Genomic DNA, 23,652 nt, shown 5'->3' on the forward strand with positions numbered 1-23,652 from the left:
GAAAATTCGAACGTCTGCCGATAGCTGGAAGCCAGAAGGGGCTAGCCTGGAAAGCTGTTGCTCAGCCTCATCTGCCCATGGCACTGCTCGCACAGAGGCACAGAGACTGGGGCTGCTTGCTTGTCTTTCCACCTCAAACGTCAAACACATCTGTGGGCGTCTGTGCACGGTGGCAGCGACAGCCCTGCTCTGAAAATGCGTACGTCTGCAGACAGCTGGCAGTCAGAAGGGGCTAGCCTGGAAAGCTGTTGCTCAGCCTCATCTGCCCATGGCACTGCTCGCACAGAGGCACAGAGACTGGGGCTGCTTGCTTGTCTTGCCACCTCAAAAGTCTTATATATATTTGGGGGTCGTGCCGGGCACCTCCTGCAGCCCTGCTCCAAAAATGCGAACGTGTGCAGATAGCTGGCAGACAGAAGGGGCTAGCCTGGAAAGCTGTTGCTCAGCCTCATTGTCCCACGGCACTGCTCGCACAGAGGCACAGAGACTGGGGCTGCTTGCTTGTCTTGCCACCTCAAACGTCAAACACTTATCTGGGCGTCTGTGCACGGCGGAAGCGACAGCCCTGCTTTGAAAACGCGTAAGTCTGCAGACAGCTGGCATTCAGAAGAGGCTGGCTTAGAAAGCTGTTTGTCAGCCTCATGTGCCCATGGCACTGCTTGCACAGAGGCACAGAGACTGGGGCTGCTTGCTTGTCTTGCCACCTCAAAAGTCTTATATATATTTGGGGGTCGTGCCGGGCACCTCCTGCAGCCCTGCTCCAAAAATGCGAACGTGTGCAGATAGCTGGCAGACAGAAGGCGCTAGCCTGCAAAGCTGTTGCTCAGCCTCATCGTCCTACGGCACTGCTCGCACAGAGGCACAGAGACTGGGGCTGCTTGCTTCTCTTGCAACCTCAAACATCAAACACTTCTCTGGGCGTCTGTGCACGACGGAAGCGACAGCCCTGCTTTGAAAATGCGTAAGTCTGCATACAGCTGGCATTCAGAAGAGGCTGCCTTAGAAAGCTGTTTCTCAGCCTCATGTGCCCATGGCACTGCTTGCACAGAGGCACAGAGACTGGGGCTGCTTGCTTATAGCGCCACCTGAAACTTTAAACATATCTTCGGGCATGCGTGCATGTGCCTGTCTTAGCTCTGCTGCAAAAATGCGAACATCTGCAGATAGCTGGCAGCCAGAAGGGGCTAGCCTGGAAAGCTGTTGCTCAGCCTCATCTGCCCATGGCACTGCTAGCATAGAGGCACAAAGACTGGGACTGTTTGATTGTCTTGCCACCTCAAACGTCAAATGTAAATTTGGGTGTCCGTGCCGAGCACCTTCGGCAGCCCTGCTCCAAAAAAGCGAATGTTTACAGATAGCTGGCAGACAGAAGTTGCTAGCCTGGAAAGCTTTTGCTCAGCCTCATCTGCCCATGGCACTGCTCGCACAGAGGCACAGAGACTGGGGCTGCTTGCTTGTCTTGCAATCTCAAACTTCAAACGTATCCTTGGAATGAGGGGAGTGTCTGATAGACTTCTTTCGCAGCCCTGCTCCAAAAATGTGAAAGTCTGCAGATAACTGGCATCCAGAAGGGGCTAGCCTGGCAAGCTGTTGCTCAGCCTCATCTGCCCATGGCACTGCTCGCACAGAGGCACAGAGACTGGGGCTGCTTGCTTGTCTTGCCACCTCAAACTTCAGAGGTAGCCTGGGAATGGGGAGGGTCCCTGCCAGGCTCCTTTCGCAGCCCTGCTCCGAAAATGCAAACGTCTGCAAATAGGTGGCAGCCAGAAGGGGCTGGCTTGGAAAGCTGTTGCTCAGCGTCATCTGCCCATGGCACTGCTCGCACAGAGGCACAGAGACTGGGTGTGCTTGCTTGTCTTGCCACCTCAAAAGTCTTAAATATATTTGGGGGTCATGCCGGGGACCTCCTGCAGTCCTGCTCCGAAAATGCGAACTTCTGCAGATAGCTGGCAGAGAGAAGGTGCTAGCCTGGAAAGCTGTTGCTCAGCCTCATCTGCCCATGGCACTGCTCGCACTGAGGCACAGAGACTGGGGCTGCTTGCTTGTCCTGCCACCTCAAAATTCAGACATATACTGGTATTGACGGTGTGCCTGAAAGGCTAACTTCGCTGCCCGATTCAGTAAATGCGAAAGTCTGCAGATAGCTGGCAGCCAGAAGGGGCTAGCCTGGAAAGCTCTTGCTCAGCCTCATCTGCCCATGGCACTGCTCGCAGAGAGGCACAGAGACTGGGGCTGCTTGCTTGTCTTGCCACATCAAATTTCAAACGTAGCCTGGTATTGAAAATGTGCCTGAAAGGCTAACATCGCTGCCCTATTCAGAAAATGCGAACGTCTGCAGATAGCTGGCAGCCAGAACGGGCTAGCCTGGAAAGCTGTTGCTCAGCCTCATCTGCCCATGGCACTGCTCGCACAGAGGCACAGAGACTGGGGCTGCTTGCTTGTCTTGCCACCTCAAATTTCAAACGTAGCCTGGGAATAAGGGTGTTGACTGCTAGACTTCTTTCGCAGCCCTGCTCCAAAATGTGCATGTCTCCAAATAGCTGGTAACCAGAAGGGGCTAGCCTGGAAAGCTGTTGCTCAGCCTCATCTGCCCATGGTACTGGTCGCACAGAGGCACAAAGACTAGGGCTGCTTGCTTGTTTTCAACCTCAAACTTGAAAGGTATCCTTGGAATGAGGGTGTTGCTGCCAGGCTGCTGTCTTAGATCTGCTCCAAAAATGCAAACTTCTCCAGATAGATGGCAGCCAGAAGGGGCTAGCTTGGAAAGCTGTTGCTCAGCCTCATCTGCCCATGCAACTGCTCGCACAGAGTCACAAAGACTGGGGCTGCTTGCTTGTGTTGCAACATCAAACTTCAAACGTAGCCTGGGAATGAGGGGAGTGCCTGATAGACTTCTTTCGCAGTCCTGTTCCAAAAATGTGAAAGTCTGCAGATAGCTGGCAGCCAGAAGGGGCTAGCCTTGCAAGCTGTTGCTCAGCCTCATCTGCCCATGGCACTGCTCGCACAGAGGTACAGAGACTGGGGATGCTTGCTTGTCTTGTCACCTCAAATGCAAACGAAGACTGGGAATGGGGGTGGTGCCTGTGAGGCTTCTTTCTCAGCAATGCTCCGAAAATGCGAACGTCTGCAGATAGGTGGCAGTCAGAAGGGGCTAGCTTGGAAAGCTGTTGCTCAGCCTCATGTGCCCATGGCACAGGTCGCACAGAGGCACGGAGACTGGGGCTGCTTGCTTGTCTTGCCGCCTTAAACGTCAAACGTAGTATTGGAATGGGACTGGTGCCTGCAAAGCTCCTGTCTTAGCTCTGCTGCAAAAATAAGAACATCTGCAGACAGCTGGCAGTTCGAAGGGGGCTAGCCTGGGAAACTGTTGCTCAGCCTCATCTGCCCATGGAACTGTTTGCACCGAGGCACAGAGACTGGTGCTGCTTGCTTGTCGTGCCACCTCAAACTTCAAATGTAGCCTGGGAAAGAGGGGGGTGCCTGCTAGACTTCTTTCGCAGTCCTGCTCCAAAAATGTGAAAATGTGCAGATTGCTGACAGCCAGAAGGGGCTAGCCTGGAAAGCTGTTGCTCAGCCTCATCTGCCCATGGCACTGCTCGCACAGAGGCACAGAGACTGGGGATGCTTGCTTGTCTTGCAACATCAAATTTCAAACGTAGCCTGGTATTGAAGATGTGCCTGAAAGGCTAACATCGCTGCCCTATTCAGAAAATGCGAACGTCTGCAGATAGCTGGCAGCCAGAACCCGCTAGCCTGGAAAGCTGTTGCTCAGCCTCATCTGCCCATGGCACTGCTCGCACAGAGGCAGAGAGACTTGGGCTGCTTGCTTGTCTTCTCACCTCAAATGCAAATGAAACCTGGGAATGGGGGTGGTGCCTGTGAGGCTCCTTTCTCAGCCCTGCTCCGAAAATGCGAACGTCTGCAGATAGGTGGCAGCCAGAAGGGGCTAGCCTGGAAAGCTGTTTCTCAGCCTCATGTGCCCATGGCACTGCTCGCACAGAGGCACAGAGACTGGGGCTGCTTGCTTGTCTTGCCACCTCAAACGTCAAACGTAGTCTTGGAATGGGACTGGTGCCTGCCTAGCTCCTGTCTTAGCTCTCCTGAAAAAATGCGAACATCTGCAGACAGCTGGCAGTCAGAAGGGGCTAGCCTGGAAAGGTGTTGCTCAGCCTCATCAGCCCATGGCACTGCTCGCACTGAGGCACAGAGAGTGGGGCTGCTCTCTTTTCTTCTCACCTCAAACCTGCAGTGTAACTTAGGGTGTCTGTGCCGGGCGCCTCCAACAGCACTGCTACGAAAATTCGAACGTCTGCCGATAGCTGGAAGCCAGAAGGGGCTAGCCTGGAAAGCTGTTGCTCAGCCTCATCTGCCCATGGCACTGCTCGCACAGAGGCACAGAGACTGGGGCTGCTTGCTTGTCTTTCCACCTCAAACGTCAAACACATCTGTGGGCGTCTGTGCACGGTGGCAGCGACAGCCCTGCTCTGAAAATGCGTACGTCTGCAGACAGCTGGCAGTCAGAAGGGGCTAGCCTGGAAAGCTGTTGCTCAGCCTCATCTGCCCATGGCACTGCTCGCACAGAGGCACAGAGACTGGGGCTGCTTGCTTGTCTTGCCACCTCAAAAGTCTTATATATATTTGGGGGTCGTGCCGGGCACCTCCTGCAGCCCTGCTCCAAAAATGCGAACGTGTGCAGATAGCTGGCAGACAGAAGGGGCTAGCCTGGAAAGCTGTTGCTCAGCCTCATTGTCCCACGGCACTGCTCGCACAGAGGCACAGAGACTGGGGCTGCTTGCTTGTCTTGCCACCTCAAACGTCAAACACTTCTCTGGGCGTCTGTGCACGGCGGAAGCGACAGCCCTGCTTTGAAAATGCGTAAGTCTGCAGACAGCTGGCATTCAGAAGAGGCTGGCTTAGAAAGCTGTTTGTCAGCCTCATGTGCCCATGGCACTGCTTGCACAGAGGCACAGAGACTGGGGCTGCTTGCTTGTCTTGCCACCTCAAAAGTCTTATATATATTTGGGGGTCGTGCCGGGCACCTCCTGCAGCCCTGCTCCAAAAATGCGAACGTGTGCAGATAGCTGGCAGACAGAAGGCGCTAGCCTGCAAAGCTGTTGCTCAGCCTCATCGTCCTACGGCACTGCTCGCACAGAGGCACAGAGACTGGGGCTGCTTGCTTGTCTTGCCACCTCAAACGTCAAACGTAGTCTTGGAATGGGACTGGTGCCTGCCTAGCTCCTGTCTTAGCTCTCCTGAAAAAATGCGAACATCTGCAGACAGCTGGCAGTCAGAAGGGGCTAGCCTGGAAAGGTGTTGCTCAGCCTCATCAGCCCATGGCACTGCTCGCACTGAGGCACAGAGAGTGGGGCTGCTCTCTTTTCTTCTCACCTCAAACCTGCAGTGTAACTTAGGGTGTCTGTGCCGGGCGCCTCCAACAGCACTGCTACGAAAATTCGAACGTCTGCCGATAGCTGGAAGCCAGAAGGGGCTAGCCTGGAAAGCTGTTGCTCAGCCTCATCTGCCCATGGCACTGCTCGCACAGAGGCACAGAGACTGGGGCTGCTTGCTTGTCTTTCCACCTCAAACGTCAAACACATCTGTGGGCGTCTGTGCACGGTGGCAGCGACAGCCCTGCTCTGAAAATGCGTACGTCTGCAGACAGCTGGCAGTCAGAAGGGGCTAGCCTGGAAAGCTGTTGCTCAGCCTCATCTGCCCATGGCACTGCTCGCACAGAGGCACAGAGACTGGGGCTGCTTGCTTGTCTTGCCACCTCAAAAGTCTTATATATATTTGGGGGTCGTGCCGGGCACCTCCTGCAGCCCTGCTCCAAAAATGCGAACGTGTGCAGATAGCTGGCAGACAGAAGGGGCTAGCCTGGAAAGCTGTTGCTCAGCCTCATTGTCCCACGGCACTGCTCGCACAGAGGCACAGAGACTGGGGCTGCTTGCTTGTCTTGCCACCTCAAACGTCAAACACTTCTCTGGGCGTCTGTGCACGGCGGAAGCGACAGCCCTGCTTTGAAAACGCGTAAGTCTGCAGACAGCTGGCATTCAGAAGAGGCTGGCTTAGAAAGCTGTTTGTCAGCCTCATGTGCCCATGGCACTGCTTGCACAGAGGCACAGAGACTGGGGCTGCTTGCTTGTCTTGCCACCTCAAAAGTCTTATATATATTTGGGGGTCGTGCCGGGCACCTCCTGCAGCCCTGCTCCAAAAATGCGAACGTGTGCAGATAGCTGGCAGACAGAAGGCGCTAGCCTGCAAAGCTGTTGCTCAGCCTCATCGTCCTACGGCACTGCTCGCACAGAGGCACAGAGACTGGGGCTGCTTGCTTCTCTTGCAACCTCAAACATCAAACACTTCTCTGGGCGTCTGTGCACGACGGAAGCGACAGCCCTGCTTTGAAAATGCGTAAGTCTGCATACAGCTGGCATTCAGAAGAGGCTGCCTTAGAAAGCTGTTTCTCAGCCTCATGTGCCCATGGCACTGCTTGCACAGAGGCACAGAGACTGGGGCTGCTTGCTTATAGCGCCACCTGAAACTTTAAACATATCTTCGGGCATGCGTGCATGTGCCTGTCTTAGCTCTGCTGCAAAAATGCGAACATCTGCAGATAGCTGGCAGCCAGAAGGGGCTAGCCTGGAAAGCTGTTGCTCAGCCTCATCTGCCCATGGCACTGCTAGCATAGAGGCACAAAGACTGGGACTGTTTGATTGTCTTGCCACCTCAAACGTCAAATGTAAATTTGGGTGTCCGTGCCGAGCACCTTCGGCAGCCCTGCTCCAAAAAAGCGAATGCAGCTGGCAGATAAAAAAAGCTTTCCAGGCTAGCAACTTCTGTCTGCCAGCGATAGCTGGCAGACAGAAGTTGCTAGCCTGGAAAGCTTTTGCTCAGCCTCATCTGCCCATGGCACTGCTCGCACAGAGGCACAGAGACTGGGGCTGCTTGCTTGTCTTGCAATCTCAAACTTCAAACGTATCCTTGGAATGAGGGGAGTGTCTGATAGACTTCTTTCGCAGCCCTGCTCCAAAAATGTGAAAGTCTGCAGATAACTGGCATCCAGAAGGGGCTAGCCTGGCAAGCTGTTGCTCAGCCTCATCTGCCCATGGCACTGCTCGCACAGAGGCACAGAGACTGGGGCTGCTTGCTTGTCTTGCCACCTCAAACTTCAGAGGTAGCCTGGGAATGGGGAGGGTCCCTGCCAGGCTCCTTTCGCAGCCCTGCTCCGAAAATGCAAACGTCTGCAAATAGGTGGCAGCCAGAAGGGGCTGGCTTGGAAAGCTGTTGCTCAGCGTCATCTGCCCATGGCACTGCTCGCACAGAGGCACAGAGACTGGGTGTGCTTGCTTGTCTTGCCACCTCAAAAGTCTTAAATATATTTGGGGGTCATGCCGGGGACCTCCTGCAGTCCTGCTCCGAAAATGCGAACTTCTGCAGATAGCTGGCAGAGAGAAGGTGCTAGCCTGGAAAGCTGTTGCTCAGCCTCATCTGCCCATGGCACTGCTCGCACTGAGGCACAGAGACTGGGGCTGCTTGCTTGTCCTGCCACCTCAAAATTCAGACATATACTGGTATTGACGGTGTGCCTGAAAGGCTAACTTCGCTGCCCGATTCAGTAAATGCGAAAGTCTGCAGATAGCTGGCAGCCAGAAGGGGCTAGCCTGGAAAGCTCTTGCTCAGCCTCATCTGCCCATGGCACTGCTCGCAGAGAGGCACAGAGACTGGGGCTGCTTGCTTGTCTTGCCACATCAAATTTCAAACGTAGCCTGGTATTGAAAATGTGCCTGAAAGGCTAACATCGCTGCCCTATTCAGAAAATGCGAACGTCTGCAGATAGCTGGCAGCCAGAACGGGCTAGCCTGGAAAGCTGTTGCTCAGCCTCATCTGCCCATGGCACTGCTCGCACAGAGGCACAGAGACTTGGGCTGCTTGCTTGTCTTGTCACCTCAAATGCAAATGAAACCTGGGAATGGGGGTGGTGCCTGTGAGGCTCCTTTCTCAACCCTGCTCCGAAAAAGCGAACGTCTGCAGATAGGTGGCAGCCGGAAGGGGCTAGCCTGGAAAGCTGTTTCTCAGCCTCATGTGCCCATGGCACTGCTCGCACAGAGGCACAGATACTTGGGCTGCTTGCTTGTCTTGTCACCTCAAATGCAAATGAAACCTGGGAATGGGGGTGGTGCCTGTGAGGCTCCTTTCTCAGCCCTGCTCCGAAAAAGCGAACGTCTGCAGATAGCTGGAAGCCAGAAGGGGCTAGCCTGGAAAGCTGTTGCTCAGCCTCATCTGCCCATGGCACTGCTCGTACAGAGGCACAGAGACTGGGGCTGCTTGCTTGTCTTTCCACCTCAAACGTCAAACACATCTGTGGGCGTCTGTGCACGGTGGCAGCGACAGCCCTGCTCTGAAAATGCGTACGTCTGCAGACAGCTGGCAGTCAGAAGTGGCTAGTCTGAAAAGCTGTTGCTCAGCCTCATGTGCCCATGGCACTGCTCGCACAGAGGCACAGAGACTGGGGCTGCTTGCTTGTCTTGCAACCTCAAACATCAAACACTTCTCTGGGCGTTTGTGCACGACGGAAGCGACAGCCCTGCTTTGAAAATGCGTAAGTCTGCATACAGCTGGCTTTCAGAAGAGGCTGGCTTAGAAAGCTGTTTCTCAGCCTCATGTGCCCATGGCACTGCTTGCACAGAGGCACAGAGACTGGGGCTGCTTGCTTATAGTGCCACCTGAAACTTTAAACATATCTTCGGGCATCCGTGCATGTGCCTGTCTTAGCTGTGCTGCAAAAATGCGAACATCTGCAGATAGCTGGCAGCCAGAAGGGGCTAGCCTGGAAAGCTGTTGCTCAGCCTCATCTGCCCATGGCACTGCTAGCATAGAGGCACAAAGATTGGGACTGTTTGATTGTCTTGCCACCTCAAACGTCAAATGTAAATTTGGGTGTCCGTGCCGAGCACCTCCAACAGCCCTGCTCCAAAAAAGCGAATGTTTACAGATAGCTGGCAGACAGAAGTTGCTAGCCTGGAAAGCTTTTGCTCAGCCTCATCTGCCCATGGCACTGCTCGCACAGAGGCACAGAGACTGGGGCTGCTTGCTTGTCTTGCAATCTCAAACTTCAAACGTATCCTTGGAATGAGGGGAGTGTCTGATAGACTTCTTTCGCAGCCCTGCTCCAAAAATGTGCATGTCTCCAAATAGCTGGTAACCAGAAGAGGCTAGCTTGAAAAGCTGTTGCTCAGCCTCATCTGCCCATGGCACTGCTCGCACAGAGGCACAGAGACTGGGGCTGCTTGCTTGTCTTGCCACCTCAAACTTCAGAGGTAGCCTGGGAATGGGGAGGGTCACTGCCAGGCTCCTTTCGCAGCTCTGCTCCGAAAATGCAAACGTCTGCAGATAGGTGGCAGCCAGAAGGGGCTGGCTTGAAAGCTGTTGCTCAGCCTCATCTGCCCATGGCACTGCTCGCACAGAGGCACAGAGACTGGGGCTGCTTGCTTGTCTTGCCACCTCAAATTTCAAACGTAGCCTGGGAATAAGGGTGTTGACTGCTAGACTTCTTTCGCAGCCCTGCTCCAAAATGTGCATGTCTCCAAATAGCTGGTAACCAGAAGGGGCTAGCCTGGAAAGCTGTTGCTCAGCCTCATCTGCCCATGGTACTGGTCGCACAGAGGCACAAAAACTAGGGCTGCTTGCTTGTTTTCAACCTCAAACTTGAAAGGTATCCTTGGAATGAGGGTGTTGCTGCCAGGCTGCTGTCTTAGATCTGCTCCAAAAATGCAAACTTCTGCAGATAGATGGCAGCCAGAAGGGGCTAGCTTGGAAAGCTGTTGCTCAGCCTCATCTGCCCATGCAACTGCTCGCACAGAGTCACAAAGACTGGGGCTGCTTGCTTGTGTTGCAACATCAAACTTCAAACGTAGCCTGGGAATGAGGGGAGTGCCTGATAGACTTCTTTCGCAGTCCTGTTCCAAAAATGTGAAAGTCTGCAGATAGCTGGCAGCCAGAAGGGGCTAGCCTGGCAAGCTGTTGCTCAGCCTCATCTGCCCATGGCACTGCTCGCACAGAGGTACAGAGACTGGGGATGCTCGCATGTCTTGTCACCTCAAATGCAAACGAAGACTGGGAATGGGGGTGGTGCCTGTGAGGCTTCTTTCTCAGCAATGCTCCGAAAATGCGAACGTCTGCAGATAGGTGGCAGTCAGAAGGGGCTAGCTTGGAAAGCTGTTGCTCAGCCTCATGTGCCCATGGCACAGGTCGCACAGAGGCACGGAGACTGGGGCTGCTTGCTTGTCTTGCCGCCTTAAACGTCAAACGTAGTATTGGAATGGGACTGGTGCCTGCAAAGCTCCTGTCTTAGCTCTGCTGCAAAAATAAGAACATCTGCAGACAGCTGGCAGTTCGAAGGGGGCTAGCCTGGGAAACTGTTGCTCAGCCTCATCTGCCCATGGAACTGTTTGCACCGAGGCACAGAGACTGGTGCTGCTTGCTTGTCGTGCCACCTCAAACTTCAAATGTAGCCTGGGAAAGAGGGGGGTGCCTGCTAGACTTCTTTCGCAGTCCTGCTCCAAAAATGTGAAAATGTGCAGATTGCTGACAGCCAGAAGGGGCTAGCCTGGAAAGCTGTTGCTCAGCCTCATCTGCCCATGGCACTGCTCGCACAGAGGCACAGAGACTGGGGATGCTTGCTTGTCTTGCAACATCAAATTTCAAACGTAGCCTGGTATTGAAGATGTGCCTGAAAGGCTAACATCGCTGCCCTATTCAGAAAATGCGAACGTCTGCAGATAGCTGGCAGCCAGAACCCGCTAGCCTGGAAAGCTGTTGCTCAGCCTCATCTGCCCATGGCACTGCTCGCACAGAGGCAGAGAGACTTGGGCTGCTTGCTTGTCTTCTCACCTCAAATGCAAATGAAACCTGGGAATGGGGGTGGTGCCTGTGAGGCTCCTTTCTCAGCCCTGCTCCGAAAATGCGAACGTCTGCAGATAGGTGGCAGCCAGAAGGGGCTAGCCTGGAAAGCTGTTTCTCAGCCTCATGTGCCCATGGCACTGCTCGCACAGAGGCACAGAGACTGGGGCTGCTTGCTTGTCTTGCCACCTCAAACGTCAAACGTAGTCTTGGAATGGAACTGGTGCCTGCCTAGCTCCTGTCTTAGCTCTCCTGAAAAAATGCGAACATCTGCAGACAGCTGGCAGTCAGAAGGGGCTAGCCTGGAAAGCTGTTGCTCAGCCTCATCAGCCCATGGCACTGCTCGCACTGAGGCACAGAGACTGGGGCTGCTCTCTTTTCTTCTCACCTCAAACCCACAGTGTAACTTTGGGTGTCCGTGCCGGGCGCCTCCAACAGCACTGCTACGAAAATTCGAACGTCTGCCGATAGCTGGAAGCCAGAAGGGGCTAGCCTGGAAAGCTGTTGCTCAGCCTCATCTGCCCATGGCACTGCTCGCACAGAGGCACAGAGACTGGGGCTGCTTGCTTGTCTTTCCACCTCAAACGTCAAACACATCTGTGGGCGTCTGTGCACGGTGGCAGCGACAGCCCTGCTCTGAAAATGCGTACGTCTGCAGACAGCTGGCAGTCAGAAGGGGCTAGCCTGGAAAGCTTTTGCTCAGCCTCATCTGCCCATGGCACTGCTCGCACAGAGGCACAGAGACTGGTGCTGCTTGCTTGTCTTGCCACCTCAAAAGTCTTATATATATTTGGGGGTCATGCCGGGCACTTCCTGCAGCCCTGCTCCAAAAATGCGAACGTGTGCAGATAGCTGGCAGACAGAAGGGGCTAGCCTGGAAAGCTGTTGCTCAGCCTCATCGTCCCACGGCACTGCTCGCACATAGGCACAGAGACTGGGGCTGCTTGCTTGTCTTGCAACCTCAAACGTCAAACACTTCTCTGGGCGTCTGTGCACGACGGAAGCGACAGCCCTGCTTTGAAAATACGTAAGTCTGCAGACAGCTGGCATTCAGAAGGGGCTGCCTTAGAAAGCTGTTTCTCAGCCTCATGTGCCCATGGCACTGCTTGCACAGAGGCACAGAGACTGGGGCTGCTTGCTTATAGTGCCACCTGAAACTTTAAACATATCTTCGGGCATCCGTGCATGTGCCTGTCTTAGCTCTGCTGCAAAAATGCGAACATCTGCAGATAGCTGGCAGCCAGAAGGGGCTAGCCTGGAAAGCTGTTGCTCAGCCTCATCTGCCCATGGCACTGCTAGCATAGAGGCACAAAGACTGGGACTGTTTGATTGTCTTGCCACCTCAAACGTCAAATGTAAATTTGGGTGTCCGTGCCGAGCACCTTCGGCAGCCCTGCTCCAAAAAAGCGAATGTTTACAGATAGCTGGCAGACAGAAGTTGCTAGCCTGGAAAGCTTTTGCTCAGCCTCATCTGCCCATGGCACTGCTCGCACAGAGGCACAGAGACTGGGGCTGCTTGCTTGTCTTGCAATCTCAAACTTCAAACGTATCCTTGGAATGAGGGGAGTGTCTGATAGACTTCTTTCGCAGCCCTGCTCCAAAAATGTGCATGTCTCCAAATAGCTGGTAACCAGAAGAGGCTAGCTTGAAAAGCTGTTGCTCAGCCTCATCTGCCCATGGCACTGCTCGCACAGAGGCACAGAGACTGGGGCTGCTTGCTTGTCTTGCCACCTCAAACTTCAGAGGTAGCCTGGGAATGGGGAGGGTCACTGCCAGGCTCCTTTCGCAGCTCTGCTCCGAAAATGCAAACGTCTGCAGATAGGTGGCAGCCAGAAGGGGCTGGCTTGAAAGCTGTTGCTCAGCCTCATCTGCCCATGGCACTGCTCGCACAGAGGCACAGAGACTGGGGCTGCTTGCTTGTCTTGCCACCTCAAATTTCAAACGTAGCCTGGGAATAAGGGTGTTGACTGCTAGACTTCTTTCGCAGCCCTGCTCCAAAATGTGCATGTCTCCAAATAGCTGGTAACCAGAAGGGGCAAGCCTGGAAAGCTGTTGCTCAGCCTCATCTGCCCATGGTACTGGTCGCACAGAGGCACAAAGACTAGGGCTGCTTGCTTGTTTTGAAGCTCAAACTTGAAAGGTATCCTTGGAATGAGGGTGTTGCTGCCAGGCTGCTGTCTTAGATCTGCTCCAAAAATGCAAACTTCTCCAGATAGATGGCAGCCAGAAGGGGCTAGCTTGGAAAGCTGTTGCTCAGCCTCATCTGCCCATGCAACTGCTCGCACAGAGTCACAAAGACTGGGGCTGCTTGCTTGTCTTGCAACATCAAACTTCAAACGTAGCCTGGGAATGAGGGGAGTGCCTGATAGACTTCTTTCGCAGCCCTGCTCCAAAAATGTGAAAGTCTGCAGATAGCTGGCAGCCAGAAGGGGCTAGCCTGGAAAGCTGTTGCTCAGCCTCATCTGCCCATGGCACTGCTCGCACAGAGGTACAGAGACTGGGGATGCTTGCTTGTCTTGTCACCTCAAACTTCAGAGGTAGCCTGGGAATGGGGAGGGTCCCTGCCTGGCTCCTTTCGCAGCTCTGCTCCGAAAATGCAAACGTCTGCAGATAGGTGGCAGCCAGAAGGGGCTGGCTTGAAAGCTGTTGCTCAGCCTCATCTGCCCATGGCACTGCTCGCACAGAGGCACAGAGACTGGGGCTGCTTGCTTGTCTTGCCACCTCAAACTTCAGAGGTAGCCTGGGAATCGGGAGGGTCCCTGCCAGGCTCCTTTCGCAGCACTGCTCCGAAAATGCGAACTTCTGCAAATAGGTGGCAGCCAGAAGGGGCTAGCCTGGAAAGCTGTTGCTCAGCCTCATCGTCCTATGGCACTGCTCGCACAGAGGCACAGAGACTGCGGCTGCTTGCTTGTCTTGCAACCTCAAACGTCAAACACTTCTCTGGGCGTCTGTGCACGACGGAAGCGACAGCCCTGCTTTGAAAATGCGTAAGTCTGCATACAGCTGGCATTCAGAAGAGGCTGCCTTAGAAAGCTGTTTCTCAGCCTCATGTGCCCATGGCACTGCTTGCACAGAGGCACAGAGACTGGGGCTGCTTGCTTATAGTGCCACCTGAAACTTTAAACATATCTTCGGGCATCCGTGCATGTGCCTGTCTTAGCTCTGCTGCAAAAATGCGAACATCTGCAGATAGCTGGCAGCCAGAAGAGGCTAGCCTGGAAAGCTGTTGCTCAGCCTCATCTGCCCATGGCACTGCTAGCATAGAGGCACAAAGACTGGGACTGTTTGATTGTCTTGCCACCTCAAACGTCAAATGTAAATTTGGGTGTCCGTGCCGAGCACCTTCGGCAGCCCTGCTCCAAAAAAGCGAATGTTTACAGATAGCTGGCAGACAGAAGTTGCTAGCCTGGAAAGCTTTTGCTCAGCCTCATCTGCCCATGGCACTGCTCGCACAGAGGCACAGAGACTGGGACTGCTTGCTTGTCTTGCAATCTCAAACTTCAAACGTATCCTTGGAATGAGGGGAGTGTCTGATAGACTTCTTTCGCAGCCCTGCTCCAAAAATGTGAAAGTCTGCAGATAGCTGGCAGCCAGAAGGGGCTAGCCTGGCAAGCTGTTGCTCAGCCTCATCTGCCCATGGCACTGCTCGCACAGAGGCACAGAGACTGGGGCTGCTTGCTTGTCTTGCCACCTCAAACTTCAGAGGTAGCCTGGGAATGGGGAGGGTCACTGCCAGGCTCCTTTCGCAGCCCTGCTCCGAAAATGCAAAAGTCTGCAGATAGGTGGCAGCCAGAAGGAGCTGTCTTGAAAGCTGTTGCTCAGCCTCATCTGCCCATGGCACTGCTCGCACAGAGGCACAGAGACTGGGGCTGCTTGCTTGTCTTGCCACCTCAAATTTCAAACGTAGCCTGGGAATAAGGGTGTTGACTGCTAGACTTCTTTCGCAGCCCTGCTCCAAAATGTGCATGTCTCCAAATAGCTGGTAACCAGAAGGGGCTAGCCTGGAAAGCTGTTGCTCAGCCTCATCTGCCCATGGTACTGGTCGCACAGAGGCACAAAGACTAGGGCTGCTTGCTTGTTTTCAACCTCAAACTTGAAAGGTATCCTTGGAGTGAGGGTGTTGCTGCCAGGCTGCTGTCTTAGATCTGCTCCAAAAATGCAAACTTCTGCAGATAGATGGCAGCCAGAAGGGGCTAGCTTGGAAAGCTGTTGCTCAGCCTCATCTGCCCATGCAACTGCTCGCACAGAGTCACAAAGACTGGGGCTGCTTGCTTGTCTTGCAACATCAAACTTCAAACGTAGCCTGGGAATGAGGGGAGTGCCTGATAGACTTCTTTCGCAGTCCTGTTCCAAAAATGTGAAAGTCTGCAGATAGCTGGCAGCCAGAAGGGGCTAGCCTGGCAAGCTGTTGCTCACCCTCATCTGCCCATGGCACTGCTCGCACAGAGGCACAGAGACTGGGGATGCTTGCTTGTCTTGTCACCTCAAATGCAAACGAAGACTGGGAATGGGGGTGGTGCCTGTGAGGCTTCTTTCTCAGCCCTGCTCCGAAAATGCGAACGTCTGCAGATAGGTGGCAGTCAGAAGGGGCTAGCTTGGAAAGCTGTTGCTCAGCCTCATGTGCCCATGGCACAGGTCGCACAGAGGCACAGAGACTGGGGCTGCTTGCTTGTCTTGCCGCCTTAAACGTCAAACGTAGTATTGGAATGGGACTGGTGCCTGCAAAGCTCCTGTCTTAGCTCTGCTGCAAAAATAAGAACATCTGCAGACAGCTGGCAGTTCGAAGGGGGCTAGCCTGGGAAACTGTTGCTCAGCCTCATCTGCCCATGGAACTGTTTGCACCGAGGCACAGAGACTGGGGCTGCTTGCTTGTCGTGCCACCTCAAACTTCAAATGTAGCCTGGGAAAGAGGGGGGTGCCTGCTAGACTTCTTTCGCAGTCCTGCTCCAAAAATGTGAAAATGTGCAGATTGCTGACAGCCAGAAGGGGCTAGCCTGGAAAGCTGTTGCTCAGCCTCATCTGCCCATGGCACTGCTCGCACAGAGGCACAGAGACTGGGGATGCTTGCTTGTCTTGCAACATCAAATTTCAAACGTAGCCTGGTATTGAAGATGTGCCTGAAAGGCTAACATCGCTGCCCTATTCAGAAAATGCGAACGTCTGCAGATAGCTGGCAGCCAGAACCCGCTAGCCTGGAAAGCTGTTGCTCAGCCTCATCTGCCCATGGCACTGCTCGCACAGAGGCAGAGAGACTTGGGCTGCTTGCTTGTCTTCTCACCTCAAATGCAAATGAAACCTGGGAATGGGGGTGGTGCCTGTGAGGCTCCTTTCTCAGCCCTGCTCCGAAAATGCGAACGTCTGCAGATAGGTGGCAGCCAGAAGGGGCTAGCCTGGAAAGCTGTTTCTCAGCCTCATGTGCCCATGGCACTGCTCGCACAGAGGCACAGAGACTGGGGCTGCTTGCTTGTCTTGCCACCTCAAACGTCAAACGTAGTCTTGGAATGGAACTGGTGCCTGCCTAGCTCCTGTCTTAGCTCTCCTGAAAAAATGCGAACATCTGCAGACAGCTGGCAGTCAGAAGGGGCTAGCCTGGAAAGCTGTTGCTCAGCCTCATCAGCCCATGGCACTGCTCGCACTGAGGCACAGAGACTGGGGCTGCTCTCTTTTCTTCTCACCTCAAACCCACAGTGTAACTTTGGGTGTCCGTGCCGGACGCCTCCAACAGCACTGCTACGAAAATTCGAACGTCTGCCGATAGCTGGAAGCCAGAAGGGGCTAGCCTGGAAAGCTGTTGCTCAGCCTCATCTGCCCATGGCACTGCTCGCACAGAGGCACAGAGACTGGGGCTGCTTGCGTGTCTTTCCACCTCAAACGTCAAACACATCTGTGGGCGTCTGTGCACGGTGGCAGCGACAGCCCTGCTCTGAAAATGCGTACGTCTGCAGACAGCTGGCAGTCAGAAGGGGCTAGCCTGGAAAGCTTTTGCTCAGCCTCATCTGCCCATGGCACTGCTCGCACAGAGGCACAGAGACTGGTGCTGCTTGCTTGTCTTGCCACCTCAAAAGTCTTATATATATTTGGGGGTCGTGCCGGGCACTTCCTGCAGCCCTGCTCCAAAAATGCGAACGTGTGCAGATAGCTGGCAGACAGAAGGGGCTAGCCTGGAAAGCTGTTGCTCAGCCTCATCGTCCCACGGCACTGCTCGCACATAGGCACAGAGACTGGGGCTGCTTGCTTGTCTTGCAACCTCAAACGTCAAACACTTCTCTGGGCGTCTGTGCACGACGGAAGCGACAGCCCTGCTTTGAAAATACGTAAGTCTGCAGACAGCTGGCATTCAGAAGGGGCTGCCTTAGAAAGCTGTTTCTCAGTCTCATGTGCCCATGGAACTGCTTGCACAGAGGCACAGAGACTGGGGCTGCTTGCTTATAGTGCCACCTGAAACTTTAAACATATCTTCGGGCATCCGTGCATGTGCCTGTCTTAGCTCTGCTGCAAAAATGCGAACATCTGCAGATAGCTGGCAGCCAGAAGGGGCTAGCCTGGAAAGCTGTTGCTCAGCCTCATCTGCCCATGGCACTGCTAGCATAGAGGCACAAAGACTGGGACTGTTTGATTGTCTTGCCACCTCAAACGTCAAATGTAAATTTGGGTGTCCGTGCCGAGCACCTTCGGCAGCCCTACTCCAAAAAAGCGAATGTTTACAGATAGCTGGCAGCCAGAAGGGGCTAGCCTGGAAAGCTGTTGCTCAGCCTCATCTGCCCATGGCACTGCTCGCACAGAGGCACAGAGACTGGGTGTGCTTGCTTGTCTTGCCACCTCAAAAGTCTTAAATATATTTGGGGGTCATGCCGGGGACCTCCTGCAGTCCTGCTTCGAAAATGCGAACGTCTGCAGATAGCTGGCAGAGAGAAGGCGCTAGCCTGGAAAGCTGTTGCTCAGCCTCATCTGCCCATGGCACTGCTCGCACTGAGGCACAGAGACTGGGGCTGCTAGTTTTTCTTCTCACCTCAAACTTGCAGTGTAACTTAGGGTGTCCGTGCCGGGCGCCTTCAACAGCCCTGCTACGAAAATTCGAACGTCTGCCGATAGCTGGCAGCCAGAAGGAGCTATCCTGGAAAGCTGTTGCTCAGCCTCATCTGCCCATGGCACTGCTCGCACAGAGGCACAGAGACTGGGGCTGCTTGCTTGTCTAGCCACCTCAAAATTCAGACATATACTGGTATTGAGGATGTGCCTGAAAGGCTAACTTCGCTGCCCGATTCAGTAAATGCGAAAGTCTGCAGATAGCTGGCAGCCAGAAGGGGCTAGCCTGGAAAGCTCTTGCTCAGCCTCATCTGCCCATGCAACTGCTCGCACAGAGGCACAGAGACTGGGGCTGCTTGCTTGTCTTTCCACCTGAAATGTGAAACGTAACCTTGGAATGGTGGAAGTGCCTGCCAAGATCCTGTCTTAGCTCTGCTGCAAAAATGCGAACATCTTCATATAGCTGGCAGTCAGAAGGGGCTAGCCTGGAAAGCTGTTGCTCAGTCTCATCTGCCCATGCAACTGCTCGCACAGAGGCACAGAGACTGGGACTGCTTGCTTGTTCTGCATCCTCAAACGTCAAACTTAGTCTTGGAATGGGACTGGTGCCTGCCAAGCTCCTGTCTTAGCTCTGCTGCAAAAATGCGAAAGTCTGCAGATAGCTGGCAGTCAGAAGTTGCTAGCCGGGAAAGCTTTTGCTCAGCCTCATCTGCCCAGGCAACTGCTCACACAGAGGCACAAAGACTAGGGCTGCTTGCTTGTTTTGCAACCTCAAACTTGAAAGGTATCCTTGGAATGAGGGTGTAGCTGCCAGGCTCCTGTCTTAGATCTGCTCCAAAAATGCAAACTTCTGCAGATAGATGGCAGCCAGAAGGGGCTAGCCTGGAAAGCTGTTTCTCAGCCTCATCTGCCCATGGCAGTGCTTGCACAGAGGCACAGAGACTGGGGCTGCTTTATTGTCTTGCCACCTCAAACGTCAAACGTAAATTTTGGTGTCCGTGCCGGGCTCCTTCGGCAGTCGTGCTCCGAAAAAACGAATGTCTACAGATAGCTGGCAGTCAGAAGTGGCTAGTCTGAAAAGCTGTTGCTCAGCCTCATGTGCCCATGGCACTGCTCGCACAGAGGCACAGAGACTGGGGCTGCTTGCTTGTCTTGCCACCTCAAACGTCAAACGTAGCCTTGGAATGGAACTGGTGCCTGCCAAGCTCCTGTCTTAGGTCTGCTGCAAAAATGGGAACATATGCAGACAGCTGATAGTCAGAAGGGGCTAGCGTGGGAAGCTGTTGCTCAGCCTCATCTGCCCATGGCACTGGTCGCACAGAGGCACAGAGACTGGGGCTGCTTGCTTGTCTTGCCACCTCAAACTTCAAACGTAGCCTGGGAAAGAGGGGGGTGCCTGCTAGACTTCTTTCGCAGCCCTGCTCCAAAAATGTGAAAATCTGCAGATAGCTGGCATCCAGAAGGGGCTAGCCTGGAAAGCTGTTGCTCGGCCTCATGTGCCTATGCAACTGCTCGCACAGAGGCACAGAGACTGGGGCTGCTTGCTTGTCTTGCAATCTCAAACTTCAAACGTATCCTTGGAATGAGGGGAGTGTCTGATAGACTTCTTTCGCAGCCCTGCTCCAAAAATGTGAAAGTCTGCAGATAACTGGCATCCAGAAGAGGCTAGCCTGGCAAGCTGTTGCTCAGCCTCATCTGCCCATGGTACTGCTCGCACAGAGGCACAGAGACTGGGGCTGCTTGCTTGTCTTGCCACCTCAAACTTCAGAGGTAGCCTGGGAATGGGGAGGGTCACTGCCAGGCTCCTTTCGCAGCCCTGCTCCGAAAATGCAAACGTCTGCAGATAGGTGGCAGCCAGAAGGGGCTGGCTTGAAAGCTGTTGCTCAGCCTCATCTGCCCATGGCACTGCTCGCACAGAGGCACAGAGACTGGGGCTGCTTGCTTGTCTTGCCACCTCAAATTTCAAACGTAGCCTGGGAATAAGGGTGTTGACTGCTAGACTTCTTTCGCAGCCCTGCTCCAAAATGTGCATGTCTCCAAATAGCTGGTAACCAGAAGGGGCTAGCCTGGAAAGCTGTTGCTCAGCCTCATCTGCCCATGGTACTGGTCGCACAGAGGCACAAAGACTAGGGCTGCTTGCTTGTTTTCAACCTCAAACTTGAAAGGTATCCTTGGAATGAGGCTGTTGCTGCCAGGCTGCTGTCTTAGATCTGCTCCAAAAATGCAAACTTCTGCAGATAGATGGCAGCCAGAAGGGGCTAGCTTGGAAAGCTGTTGCTCAGCCTCATCTGCCCATGCAACTGCTCGCACAGAGTCACAAAGACTGGGGCTGCTTGCTTGTCTTGCAACATCAAACTTCAAACGTAGCCTGGGAATGAGGGGAGTGCCTGATAGACTTCTTTCGCAGTCCTGTTCCAAAAATGTGAAAGTCTGCAGATAGCTGGCAGCCAGAAGGGGCTAGCCTGGCAAGCTGTTGCTCAGCCTCATCTGCCCATGGCACTGCTCGCACAGAGGTACAGAGACTGGGGATGCTTGCTTGTCTTGTCACCTCAAATGCAAACGAAGACTGGGAATGGGGGTGGTGCCTGTGAGGCTTCTTTCTCAGCAATGCTCCGAAAATGCGAACGTCTGCAGATAGGTGGCAGTCAGAAGGGGCTAGCTTGGAAAGCTGTTGCTCAGCCTCATGTGCCCATGGCACAGGTCGCACAGAGGCACAGAGACTGGGGCTGCTTGCTTGTCTTGCCGCCTTAAACGTCAAACGTAGTATTGGAATGGGACTGGTGCCTGCAAAGCTCCTGTCTTAGCTCTGCTGCAAAAATAAGAACATCTGCAGACAGCTGGCAGTTCGAAGGGGGCTAGCCTGGGAAACTGTTGCTCAGCCTCATCTGCCCATGGAACTGTTTGCACCGAGGCACAGAGACTGGTGCTGCTTGCTTGTCGTGCCACCTCAAACTTCAAATGTAGCCTGGGAAAGAGGGGGGTGCCTGCTAGACTTCTTTCGCAGTCCTGCTCCAAAAATGTGAAAATGTGCAGATTGCTGACAGCCAGAAGGGGCTAGCCTGGAAAGCTGTTGCTCAGCCTCATCTGCCCATGGCACTGCTCGCACAGAGGCACAGAGACTGGGGATGCTTGCTTGTCTTGCAACATCAAATTTCAAACGTAGCCTGGTATTGAAGATGTGCCTGAAAGGCTAACATCGCTGCCCTATTCAGAAAATGCGAACGTCTGCAGATAGCTGGCAGCCAGAACCCGCTAGCCTGGAAAGCTGTTGCTCAGCCTCATCTGCCCATGGCACTGCTCGCACAGAGGCAGAGAGACTTGGGCTGCTTGCTTGTCTTCTCACCTCAAATGCAAATGAAACCTGGGAATGGGGGTGGTGCCTGTGAGGCTCCTTTCTCAGCCCTGCTCCGAAAATGCGAACGTCTGCAGATAGGTGGCAGCCAGAAGGGGCTAGCCTGGAAAGCTGTTTCTCAGCCTCATGTGCCCATGGCACTGCTCGCACAGAGGCACAGAGACTGGGGCTGCTTGCTTGTCTTGCCACCTCAAACGTCAAACGTAGTCTTGGAATGGAACTGGTGCCTGCCTAGCTCCTGTCTTAGCTCTCCTGAAAAAATGCGAACATCTGCAGACAGCTGGCAGTCAGAAGGGGCTAGCCTGGAAAGCTGTTGCTCAGCCTCATCAGCCCATGGCACTGCTCGCACTGAGGCACAGAGACTGGGGCTGCTCTCTTTTCTTCTCACCTCAAACCCACAGTGTAACTTAGGGTGTCCGTGCCGGGCGCCTCCAACAGCACTGCTACGAAAATTCGAACGTCTGCCGATAGCTGGAAGCCAGAAGGGGCTAGCCTGGAAAGCTGTTGCTCAGCCTCATCTGCCCATGGCACTGCTCGCACAGAGGCACAGAGACTGGGGCTGCTTGCGTGTCTTTCCACCTCAAACGTCAAACACATCTGTGGGCGTCTGTGCACGGTGGCAGCGACAGCCCTGCTCTGAAAATGCGTACGTCTGCAGACAGCTGGCAGTCAGAAGGGGCTAGCCTGGAAAGCTTTTGCTCAGCCTCATCTGCCCATGGCGCTGCTCGCACAGAGGCACAGAGACTGGTGCTGCTTGCTTGTCTTGCCACCTCAAAAGTCTTATATATATTTGGGGGTCGTGCCGGGCACTTCCTGCAGCCCTGCTCCAAAAATGCGAACGTGTGCAGATAGCTGGCAGACAGAAGGGGCTAGCCTGGAAAGCTGTTGCTCAGCCTCATCGTCCCACGGCACTGCTCGCACATAGGCACAGAGACTGGGGCTGCTTGCTTGTCTTGCAACCTCAAACGTCAAACACTTCTCTGGGCGTCTGTGCACGACGGAAGCGACAGCCCTGCTTTGAAAATACGTAAGTCTGCAGACAGCTGGCATTCAGAAGGGGCTGCCTTAGAAAGCTGTTTCTCAGCCTCATGTGCCCATGGAACTGCTTGCACAGAGGCACAGAGACTGGGTGTGCTTGCTTGTCTTGCCACCTCAAAAGTCTTAAATATATTTGGGGGTCATGCCGGGGACCTCCTGCAGTCCTGCTTCGAAAATGCGAACGTCTGCAGATAGCTGGCAGAGAGAAGGCGCTAGCCTGGAAAGCTGTTGCTCAGCCTCATCTGCCCATGGCACTGCTCGCACTGAGGCACAGAGACTGGGGCTGCTTGTTTTTCTTCTCACCTCAAACTTGCAGTGTAACTTAGGGTGTCCGTGCCGGGCGCCTTCAACAGCCCTGCTACGAAAATTCGAACGTCTGCCGATAGCTGGCAGCCAGAAGGAGCTATCCTGGAAAGCTGTTGCTCAGCCTCATCTGCCCATGGCACTGCTCGCACAGAGGCACAGAGACTGGGGCTGCTTGCTTGTCTAGCCACCTCAAAATTCAGACATATACTGGTATTGAGGATGTGCCTGAAAGGCTAACTTCGCTGCCCGATTCAGTAAATGAGAAAGTCTGCAGATAGCTGGCAGCCAGAAGGGGCTAGCCTGGAAAGCTCTTGCTCATCCTCATCTGCCCATGCAACTGCTCGCACAGAGGCACAGAGACTGGGGCTGCTTGCTTGTCTTTCCACCTGAAATGTGAAACGTAACCTTGGAATGGTGGAAGTGCCTGCCAGGCTCCTGTCTTAGCTCTGCTGCAAAAATGCGAACATCTTCATATAGCTGGCAGTCAGAAGGGGCTAGCCTGGAAAGCTGTTGCTCAGTCTCATCTGCCCATGCAACTGCTCGCACAGAGGCACAGAGACTGGGACTGCTTGCTTGTTCTGCATCCTCAAACGTCAAACTTAGTCTTGGAATGGGACTGGTGCCTGCCAAGCTCCTGTCTTAGCTCTGCTGCAAAAATGCGAAAGTCTGCAGATAGCTGGCAGTCAGAAGTTGCTAGCCGGGAAATCTTTTGCTCAGCCTCATCTGCCCAGGCAACTGCTCACACAGAGGCACTAAGACTAGGGCTGCTTGCTTGTTTTGCAACCTCAAACTTGAAAGGTATCCTTGGAATGAGGGTGTAGCTGCCAGGCTCCTGTCTTAGATCTGCTCCAAAAATGCAAACTTCTGCAGATAGATGGCAGCCAGAAGGGGCTAGCCTGGAAAGCTGTTTCTCAGCCTCATCTGCCCATGGCACTGCTTGCACAGAGGCACAGAGACTGGGGCTGCTTTATTGTCTTGCCACCTCAAACGTCAAACGTAAATTTTGGTGTCCGTGCCGGGCTCCTTCGGCAGTC

Source organism: Opisthocomus hoazin, chromosome 7 (genome assembly GCF_030867145.1).
Source record: "Opisthocomus hoazin isolate bOpiHoa1 chromosome 7, bOpiHoa1.hap1, whole genome shotgun sequence".
NCBI classification, from domain to species: domain Eukaryota; kingdom Metazoa; phylum Chordata; class Aves; order Opisthocomiformes; family Opisthocomidae; genus Opisthocomus; species Opisthocomus hoazin.